Raw genomic sequence first — 11682 nt, forward strand, 5'->3', positions numbered from 1 at the left:
CTCAAAAGCTTTCAAGGGCCCAGACACTACTCACTTTACTATCATGCAGATCATGATTTTTGTGAACTGTTATGCCAACTGACTGAGTTGTCTCATGAGACTGTGGTTCCTAAGCTTTTAAATCCAGAAAACCAATTTTGGAAGATCCATGAAGTATCTGTATTTTAATGAATATCTGTGCCTACAACCACATATTTGTATTTGTGGAGCTATAGGGTAAGCACTGGAATAAAAGATTGGTTTGAACCCCATAGTTCAAACTCATCAGCTGCTCCTTGAAAACCCTATACAAGGTTGCTATGAGTCAGAACTGACTCGATGGTACTTAACAACACCAATATAGATATTTGGACTCCTGGTGTGAAGTTGTAGGGTCAGCACTGGAGTGTGGACCACAAGGTCAGCAGTTCGAACCCACCAGCAGCTCCTTGGAAACCCTATACAGGGTCTCTATAAGTTGGAACTGACTCAAGGCACTTAACAACAACAACACATATAGTTATATCTATTCTCACCTGTGAACCCACCTGTACCTACCTACATACCAACGTGCCTATATATGTTCACACTCATTTTTGCTTTGGTTGTGCTGTGCTTACTACATCTACATTTAGCACCACTTATCCCACCACCAAATAAATAAGAATAGCTTTATTTTTATTTTTGGCATTTCCATACTGTATGCTTGATCCTGCTGTTGTTAGGTGCCAATGAGTCAGAGTCATTGCAGTTCTGACTCATAGTGACCTGGTATAGGATTTCCGAGGAGCAGCTGGTGAGTTTGAACTACCGACCTTGTGGTTCAAACCAATTCGAGGTCCAGTGATTATCCTACAGCCCCACACCAGGACACTTATTGTTGTTGTTGTTAGGTGCCATCTAGTCGGTACTGACTCATAGCGACCTTATGAACAGCAGAATGAAACACTGCCAGATCCTTGGCCAACCTCACTACTGTTGCCACGCTTGAGTCCATCAATGCTGCCACTTGGCTAATCCATCTCATTGGGGGGGGGGGTCTTCCTTTTTTCTCTGACCCTCCACCTTACCAAACATGATATCGTTCTCCAGCGACTGGTCCCGCCTGACAATATGTCTGAAGTCCTTGGCCTCCAAAGACCACTTTAGCCGCACTTCTTCCAAAACAGATCTATCTATTGGTGCTTTTGGCAGTCCATGGCACTTTCAATATTCTCTTCCAATACCATGACTCAAAAGCATCAATTCTTCTACAGTCTTCCTTATTCACTGTGCAGCTTCTGCATGCATATGAGATTATTGAAAATACCATAGTTTGGGTCAGGCGTACCTTAGTCCTCAAGCTGACATCTTTGCTCTTCAACACTTTAAAAATATATTGTGCCACAGATTTGCCCAATGCAATATGTCGTTTGATTTCTTGACTGCTGCTTCCATGAGTGTTGAGAGTTGATCCAAGAAGAATGAAGTCCTTGACAACTGCAATCTTTTCTCCATTGATAAGAATGTTGCAGCAGAGTGTTACTATAACCTTGGCCAGTCTGGATAGGTGTTAGTATATTTGAACTAATCTATAGATCTGGAACTTGACTTCCCACATTTGGCTGCTTCTCTCTGTCTCTCTCTATGTTCCACACATACCACTTAAATAAGAAGCTGCACTTGCCTTGATGGATAAACTTTTTTTTTTTAAACTTTTTATTGTGAATTGAGTGAGGTTTATAAAGTTTTACATTCAACAGATCAATATATTTTGCTTCATTACAATGATTGCAATCCCTCCATATATCAACAGTTAACAGTATTTACCTCTATTTGTTTTACGCATTCCTCCCTGTGTCTCCTGATATCTTCATCTTTTCTCTGTTAAGCTCCCTCTTGTTGTATACTGCCTGCCCTGTCACCCATGTTATCATGTGTCTGTCCTCTAGCACATGAATCATTTTCCTTTCCCACCTTCCCATAACCATTATAGATTGTTTCTTTCACCAAGATATCTTAAAAAAAATTTTTTTGACAACATTGGTCTCATACAATATTTGTCCTTTTGTGATTGACAAATTTCACTCAGTATAATGTCCTCCGGGTTAAACCATGTTGTGAGGTGTTTCACAAATTCATCATTATTCTTCAATGCTTTGTAGTATTCCATTGTGTGTATGTGCCAAAGTTTGTTTAACTATTCTTCTGTTGATGGATATTTAGGCTGTCTCTATATATTTGATATGTCTCTTGTAGACAGCATATTGAAGGATCCTGTTTTCTTTTCCATTCTCCTCTTTATGTCTGTTGAGTGATACATTTACTCCACTTACATTCAGTGTGATTTTCAATAGTTATGAATTGATTGTTGTAATTTTTCTGTGTGCTTTTTTTGTGATGTTCCTGGATTCTTTGTTCCATATAATTTTCTATTCTGAGTTCATTTTGTTTGTGGGTTTTCTTTTCATTTCTGTTGTGTTAATAGCTAACAATTTTTTCTGATTTTCCTCTTTTTTTATTTTGATGTGCAGGTGTATTATTTTTCTTTGAGGTTACCTTGCAATAGGTTAATTTTTCCCTACTTCAAACAGTCTGTTTTGTCTTGGAATCTACCTGAATTCCTTGTTATTTGGAAGTTCTGTATCTACACTACTCCCTCTTTTGGCTTTGTAGTTGACTTTATTATCTGTTGATAGTTCTGGGTTCTTGTTTTCAGTCTTTTAGGTTAGTTTTATTATAAATATTTCTATATCTAGATTGGAGTCCTGATGTGGCACTATAAGATAAGCACTTAACCTCAAGGTGGGTTTGAACTGCAATGTTGGTGGTTCAAATTCTCCAGGCGCTCCTGTTCAGGATCACTATGAGTCAGAACAGACTTGATGGCACACAGCAGCAATACATTTGGATTGAGTCCTGGATTGTCATGTATGGCAATCTCAGGTTGTTGTCTGCTGATGTTGGTTCTCAGTCCAAAGAACACCCTTTCTCTCCTGGAATTCTGATCACGCCTAAGTTGTTCCTCTTCATGATATCCCATATAACTCTTAGACTTCTTCAGATTTTTTTTCTGATTGTTCTTGTAGCATACTAGTATTCAGAGATTTATCTTCAAGGTCACTAATTTGGGCTTCCATGGCTTTGCATCTACACCTCTGCCCTTTCAATGTACTGTCTATTTCTGAGATCCTAGTACTAATCTTGTGGATTTCTAATTTTGTGTTGTTTCAAAATTTGCACTTATTTTGTCTGTTTTTGTAGTGTTTTTCTGAATTCTTCTGAAGTTTTTATTGTGCTCTGATTGCGTTCCTCAGTCTTTCCATGGAATCTCTGAAGGTACCTAATTAACAGTCTTTTGAAGTCTTTTTCAGTTAATTCCATTACCTTTTCTTCTTCAGAAACATCTTCCGGCTCTGCATCTTACTCATTTGTTTGAGTCATTCTCTCTCCTTTCTTTGTGTGAGTTACAATTGTCTGCTGTCTTCAGGGAGGGCATTGTGGAATTGTCATATTTGTGAAAACAAATTTCTCCTGGAGTGCAGCTCCTGCAATTCAAGGAGCTCCTGAAGTGTTTGTGGAAGGGATGTGACAGAAGAGTACCTGGCCCTAGATGGAGTTCCTATTGGCCACAGTGTTATCTATGTTTAGGGCAGAAGTAGTTGGCCCTTGATGAGAAGCTGGTGGCACGGTGCCTGATTAAATGCTGGTCTGGGCCCTCTGCAGGTTTTGTATGTCTGGAGCCGAGTCCACCAAAGTGGCACACCAAAGCGGTGCACGTGGCCCCCACCTCACACTAGCAGAGAGCAGCGTGTGCTCTGGCAGTGGATGAGGGTGGGAGCTGAGCTGGCCACATCTCTGATCACCAGGGGAGCTAGAGAAGAAGATGAAATGATGGTGATGGTGTGGTGAGAAACTGTGCAACCAGCTGAGCACAAAGGAAATGCCTCTTCCTCAGGACAGATGACCCCCAAATTCTCTTTTTCAGAAAGCGAGAATGCCAGTGTTTTGTGCACATTAAATGTGAACATTAGAAAACAGAATGATGTCAAGTCACTTTACAAACCCAAACTGCTAACTAAATAACTGTGGTTGTATCATGACTATTTATGCATCATATTAATCAAAATATCTTATATTTACTGAGTACATACTATGTGTCAGGCACTGTGTTATAAGCTGTTTATAATTTAAAAAATCTAATCCTCTGAATAGTCCCATGATATTGGTATTATTACTCTTCCCATTTTTATAGAAGAGAATACTGAAGCAAAGTTTAGGAACTTGCCTAAAGTCTCAAGTGGTAAATTATAGATCTGGGGTTGTAATCCAAGAATCCTGTTCTAATTAACTTAGGTATTATTATTTTACATGTTTACCTGTGCTTTGTTGACTATGTAAAGGCTTTCAACTGTATGGATCATGATAAGCTATGATCAGCATTGCAGAAATGGGTATTCCAGGATACTTAATTGTACTCATGAGGAACCTGTTGGTACATAGATCAAAAGACAGTCATTCCAACAGAATAAGGGGACAATGAATGGCTTAAGATGAGGAAAGGTGTGTGCCAGGATTGTATTCTTTCATCATACTTATTCAATCTGTATGCTGAGTAAATAATTCTAGAAGATGTATTATACCAAGAAGAAAGTGACATCAGGACTAGAGGAAAACTTATTAACAACCTGTGGTATGCAGATGATACAACCTTGCTTGCTGAAAGCAAAGAAGACTTAGAATACTCACTGATAAAGATCAAAGACCACAGCCTTCAGTATGGGTTAAGCCTCAGTATAAGAAAAACCAAAATCATCACCACTAGGCCAACAAATAACGTAATGATAAATAGAGAAAAAATAAAGTTATCAAAGACTTCATTTTGCTTGGATCCACTATCAATACTCATGGAAGCAGCAGTCGAGAAACTAAATGGCACATTGCATTAGGCAAATCTGTTGCACAAGGCCTCTTTAAATTGTTGAAGGGCAAAGATGTCAGCTTAAGTGAGCCTGACCCAAGCCATGGTATTTTCAATAACCTCATATGCATGTGAAAGCTGGACAGTGAATAAGGAAGATCATAGAAGAATTGATGCATTTGACTTACGGTGTTTGAGAAGAATGTTAAAAGTACTATGGACTGCCAGAAAAACAAACAAATCTGTGTTGGAAGAAGTACAACCAGAGTGCTCCTTAGAGGCCAGGATGGCGAGACTTCATCTCTCATACTTTGGACACATCAGGAGGGACTAATTCCTGAGGAGAACATCATGGCTTGGTAAAGTACAGTGTCAATGAAAAAGAGAAGTACTCCCGATGAGATGGATTGGCACAGTGGCGGCAGAAATGGGTTCAAGCATAACAAAGGTTGTGAAGATGGTGCAGGACCATGTAGTATTTTGTTCTGTTGTGCATAAAGCTGCTAGGAGTCATGGCCATACCTAACCACAACAAAAACATTTTGCATGGTTTTCAGATCCTTCATAATTCAGATTGTCCTTCTTGGATGCTTTTTGTTTTTGTTTTTGTGTGTGCTTTGTTTTTCATTTATGTTTAAAAAAAAATGCATTACCTAAAACTGAAAAAGGAGTACTCGTATGATGCACTGGACTGCTAACCACAAGGTTGGCAGTTCAAACACACTCCTCAGAAACCCTATATAGGGTTGCTGTGAGTTGGCACTGACTTGATGGCACTTAACAACACATAGCACTGTAGGATAAACATTGGACTGCTGACTGCAAGGTCAATGGTTCAATACCACCAACTGTTCCTTGGAAACCCTATAAAGAGTTGCTATGAGTCAGAGCTGACCTGACAGTACTTAACAACAACAGCAACAACATAACTTTAAAAATACTTCAAATGTGGCCTGATCATCATAGAGTGCAATGGGATCATCACCTCCTTTGTTCAGGACAATATGCCTCTGTTAACGTATCTCAAAATTTTATTGGCCTTTATACAACAGGTCCCAATAATGGCTTTTGCTAAGTTTGAAGTTCTCCTGGTATGGCACTGTGTGTTAATGTGCTGGACTGCAAAGTTGGTTTGAACTGCAAGGTCGGCAGTTCAAGTTCACCAGCTGTTCCTCAGAAACCCTATACTGGGTTGCTATGGGTCAAAACTGACTTGATGGCACTTAACAACAACAACAATAAACTGCTTAAGTTTTTTCTCTTCAATTTCTATTAAACTTCATCTCACATAACTAGTTAAAAAAGAAAAAAACAAAACAAAAAACCCTCCCTTGAGCTTTATGTTCTTTTAAGAACTATCTTTATTGGACTCCTGGTGTGGTGCTGTAGGATCAGCACTGGACTGTGAATCACGAGGTCATTAGTTCAAAACCTACCAGCTGCTCCTTGGACATCCTATACAGGGTCTGTATGAGTCAGAACCAACTTGACTTAACAACAACATATGGAATCAAAGGAGCCCTGGTGATTCAGTGAGGTAAGCACTGGACTGCAATGATTTGAACTCATCCTTGGGAGAAAGATGAGGCAATTGGCTTCTGTCAAAATTTACAGCTTCAGAAAATGTTAAGGAGCAGTTCTACTCGGTTTTTAGGGTTGCTATGAGGTGGAATGAACTCTAAGGCAGTGGGTTTGGTGTGGGATCAAAGTGACAACAGCAACTTAAAAGGTTAGATGGGGACTTTCGGGAGCAGTGAGTTTATTTTAAAGAAGGAGAACAATGTACAAAGGAGGGCACAAATGATGTACAATGCCAAGATGGGAATCAGTGTCACTAAATGATGCACACAGAAACTGTTGAGTTGGTGTTATGTTTTGCTGTGTAAATTCTCAACAACAACAAAACAAAAAATGTTTCAACTAGAAACCTTCCCCACTCCAAACTCACACAAGCAAAATCTTTTTCCCATTGAATGCCCATCATTAATGTGTTTGCCTTAATTGAGGCCTCAGTCAGTGTGGAAACTCTTAAGAAATCAATAAAATATTCTTCTGCCGGGTGTTCTGAGCAAAATTCCCAATGCTAATTATTATTGTTAAAAGGGTGACTCATGTGAAAAAGTTTCTTTTAAAGTTGTGTTGCATCATATGGGAACTGTTTTAACTAGACCACCCTGTACAGTGACATTTTCATCTTACAGCATTCAGGCATCGCTTCTGGGGAGCAGGAGATGAATTGTCCTTTCCACTTAATAAGATGGAACGACTTCACAGAGCAAAAGCTTGAGGTCTCATCCCCACTTCAGTTCCAGAGAACAAGATTATATCTCTCCATAAAGGTACAAATTTAACAGGAAAGATAAAAGGCTGAGAACCCCAACCCGTTTTCCACTGAATAAAAAGCAGAGACCATTCATAAAGCAAAAATCCTTCTTTAAAATGGATTCAGAAGGAGGACAGATGGGGGTATGAATTTGAATACAAATATATTAAGTGCTACTTTTAACCAGGCAGGACAAAATGGAATGTATCTAAAACAGTGTGGGAGCTGGAAGATGTGGTCTTGGGACATTTATTCACACAAAGCAGTAGGAAAGAAGGGCCTCGGCTGCAGAGAGGGAGAGAAACACAGGAATACTGGTCAGCTGATTAATTTACACACAACTCAAATTTCACTACTTAAGGGGAGGGGGGAATCTCCTCTTAGGCAAAAACAAAACAAAAAAAACAACAAAGCAAATCTTCACCTCTCTGTGCATATTTTCCTTCTCCCCAGTGATGAAAGTGTTTGCAGTAATTTTCCAGGGAGACCAGAAAATATGTACGGTGGGTTTTGTTTCTCCAGTGGCATCCTGGGTCACTGAACACTCTTATTGAATGCTATTTGTTGATGGATAGATGGAAGAATCGAACCTTTCAGTGTTAAGGGGAGGGAGGGAAAAAAAAGTAGCCAGAACTCTATATCCACAAGAGCCTCCATTAAAAATCATTGGCAGTGTTAAATCTAAAAGTTACAGGAAAGACCACATCATAGACAGAAACTCAAACATTATCACTCAGGGAGGACAGGCCAGTCTAATTCTGCCTCTGTTGGATAAGATCATGTTTCTAGACATTGAGTGCAGGGACAAAAACAGAGTGTTCCATGCGGGGGTTGAATGGGCCAGATTCGGGCCCTTCACATCAATTGTGTGCAGAAGAAAGGCCCAAACTGCTCACCAGGGTTGCCCAGAGAACTGGGTCGGCTGAGGAGGGTGGATGGGGCAGGCGTGGGGGAGGGAAGAGAATGGGAAACATTCTTCACCAGCTGAATGTAGCCGCCAGCTCTCTGCCAGGGGGCACAGAGGGAACACATCCTTCACCCCCTGAAGTTCCCAAGGGAACCAGACGCAGCAGGCGCTCTCCCTTCCAGGCCTCTTGGCTCAATTAACTCAAGTGGCCCCTTCACTATGGCTGGGTTGAGACCCCAGGTCAGCACCTAACATGGCCTGCTACACCTTGTAAAGCCTGTCAAGGCTGGTCTGGATCTTTGCCTCTCTACAGGTCCCAGGTGGAGTCAACTGGAGTCTGGGCGGGGCTCCAGGCCGAGGTGTTGGTGGCTGAGCTAATTTTCCCTGATTTTATGGAGGATGTTCAGTGTGAAGCAAGTCAGGACAAATGACTGGGATGCTGTACAACCCGGAATGGGGTATGAGAGAGAGGGATGGGAAGAAAGATTCCTGGGCCCCTTCAGTGTGCCAGGCCTGTGCTAAAGCCTTTACAGCAGTTCTTTCGTTAAGTTCCCTAAACATATGCTTTTATCCTTACCTTTCATTATTACAATAACCTCTCATTATAAAATATAATGACACTCTTGCAAAATGTTTGCTTCTTTTTACATGTGACTCTGAGCTCTAGTGATTTAAAGATCTTGGGCTTAGTACCCAGGGGAGAAGTGCTTCCACTGAATATACAATTACTGATTTGGAAGCTGAGACTTCCACTTGACCATTTGGGGTTCGTCATGCCACTAAGTGGTCAGGCCGGAAGTTGCACTTAGGTGGTGATTGAGTTGCTTGGCCTTGATTTTCCAAAAGGCACTAGGGTTTACAACACACAGCAGGTATAGGGAGGAGATTATGGAGTGAACCCCAAGAACCCATTTTCTAGTTTTCTCATTGCTGCTGTTGCTAAGTATTGACTCATAGAGACCCTGTGTAAGGTTTCCAAGGAGTGGCTGACCTGCCTTGCAGTCCAGTGCTTTATCCCACAAGACCACATCAGGACATTGAAAGAAAGAAAGAAAGAAAGAAAGAAAGAAAGAAAGAAAGAAAGAAAGAAAGAAAGAAAGAAAAATAGTGAAGACCACAGCAACTTGTGCAGTGAGACCAAGGGTTTAGATTTTTAATGATAAAGGTTTTTTTAAAACCCTGAGGTAAAGGGAACATGGAATGGGTTGTTGAGACAGGGGTGGGTGGTTGTTATAAATACCAAACAAAATCTTATAACCAGTTACAGACATGACCAAAGCCATGGTATATCCAATAGCTTCATATGCATGTAAAAGTTGGACAGTTAATAAGAAAGACCATAGAAGAACTGATGATTTGAGTTTTGGTGTTGGACGAGAATATTAAAAGTACCACGAACTGCCAAAAGAACAAACAAATCTGTGTTGAAAGAAGTACAGCCAGAGTGCTCCTTAGAAGCCAGGATGGTGACACTTCTTTCATATATTGGACATATTATCAGGAGGGACCAATTCCCTGGGGAAGGACATCATGCTTGGTAAAGTGAGTCATGGAAGGTCAGCAAAAAAGAAGATCCTCAATGAGATGGATCAGCACAGTGGCAGCAGCAATGGGCTCAAGCATAGCAATAATCATGAGGTTAGCACAGGACAGAGCAGTGTTTCATTCTGTTGTGGGTAAGGTTGCTATGAATTGGAATTGACTCAAAGGCACCTAACAAGAACAACTCCTCTTCTAGTCTGGGCAGGTCAATATAAATATCAAAGGTTTCTATACTTGATTCCAATCCTCTACATTTGCAAATGGAGTCCTGGTGTGGCACTGTAGGATACATATGGGACTATTAGCATAGTGGTTACAAATCGGGCTGCGAACCTTAAGGTCAGCGGTTCGAAACTACCAGCTGTTGCGCGGGAGAAAGATGAGGCTTTCTACTCCCGTAAAGATTTACACCCTCGGAAACCCTGCACAGGGTCGCTATGGGTCGGAACTGACTCGACGGCACTTAACAACAACATTGGTCACAAGGTCAGCAGTTCAAATCCACCAGCCCCTCCTTGGAAACCCAGTACAGGGTCACTATGAGTCAAAGCCCACTGGATGGCACATATAACAACAAAAACATTTCTAAAAGCCACAACATAGTTATTTTGGAGACATGTCATCCTCTCTGAATCTGGGCACATCAGATTATTATAAGATTTTGTTGCTGTTGTTAAGTGTCATCAAGTCAGTTCCGACTCATAGCAACCCTGTATAGGATTTCCAAGGAGCTACTGGTGGGTTTGAACCACTGACCTTGTGATTTAAACAGACCTTTGGGTCCAGTGCATTATCCTGTAGTGCCACACCCTTTAACTTCCAAGAGTCCTTTAATTCAGGTCTTCAAGGACCTTCAGCCAATTTATCTGCATGGAATGGGAAACTATAGGAAATGACAAACACGTAGATGTCTTAAGACAAAGTCTAACAAAATTTAGAATCATAAAAAAGTGCTATGATAAGATTTCAAGCAACTTGTTTCAAACTAGCAACAGAAAAGAGAATCTGTGAACAGTGGTAATACTCATACAAAATTATGCATAATGTAGCACAAAGAAATAAAAAAAACAACAACATGGAAAATATAGAATAGAAGGTAAGAACTGCAGTACACAGAGACGATCTGACATATGTGACTTCTAAAAAGAAAGAAATAGCAAAGGCGTATTTGTAAAGATCATGACTGGGAGATTTCCAGAACTGACTAAAGACATCCATTCACATATCTGAGAGGCCCTCTGAGTCCCAAGCATGCTCTATTGAGTTTTTTTGGCTACAGGTAACTTGAAGACCCTTTCTACAGATCTTTCTTTTGGTGATTCCCTCTCTTCATTAATTCATACTTCTGGTGGCGTTACTTGGCTAGTGGACACATCATTCAATCTCTACTTTCATGGGCACATTGCCTCCTTATCCATGTTTGTGTTAAATCTCCTTCTGTCTTTCTCTTAGAAATAAAGTGGCAATGGCATTGAGATCCCACCCATACAATCCACAACAATCTCTTCATTTCAAAGATCCTTAATGAGACTAACAAGTATTCTTTTTCTAAATACGACCATATTCATGTTGCTGTTAGGTCTTGTAGAGTCGGTCTGACACAGAGTAAACCTATATACAACAGAACAAAACACTACCTGGTCCTACACCATTTTCACAATTGTTCTGTCTAAACCCATTTTTGTGCCACTGTGTCAGTCCATCTCATTGAGAATCTTCCTCTTTCTTGTTGACCCTCCACTTTGCTAAACATGATGTCCTTCTTCAGGACTGGCCCTTCTTGACAACATGTCCAAAGTACAAGAGATGAAGTCTGGTCATCACTGCTTCCAAGGAGCAATATGGTTGTACTTCCTCCAAAACAGATTTGTTCTTTCTTCTGGTAGTCCATGGTATATTTAATACTCTACACTAACACAACAATTCAAATGTATTGATTCTTCTATGGTCACATTTGTAGGTTCCAGGAATTAGGTTGTGGACATGCTTCTTTTCTTGGGGGCAGGAGAGAGGAAGGGCATTTTTCAAACA

This window comes from Chrysochloris asiatica, unplaced genomic scaffold, assembly GCF_000296735.1.
Source record: "Chrysochloris asiatica unplaced genomic scaffold, ChrAsi1.0 scaffold00107, whole genome shotgun sequence".
NCBI classification, from domain to species: Eukaryota; Metazoa; Chordata; class Mammalia; order Afrosoricida; family Chrysochloridae; genus Chrysochloris; species Chrysochloris asiatica.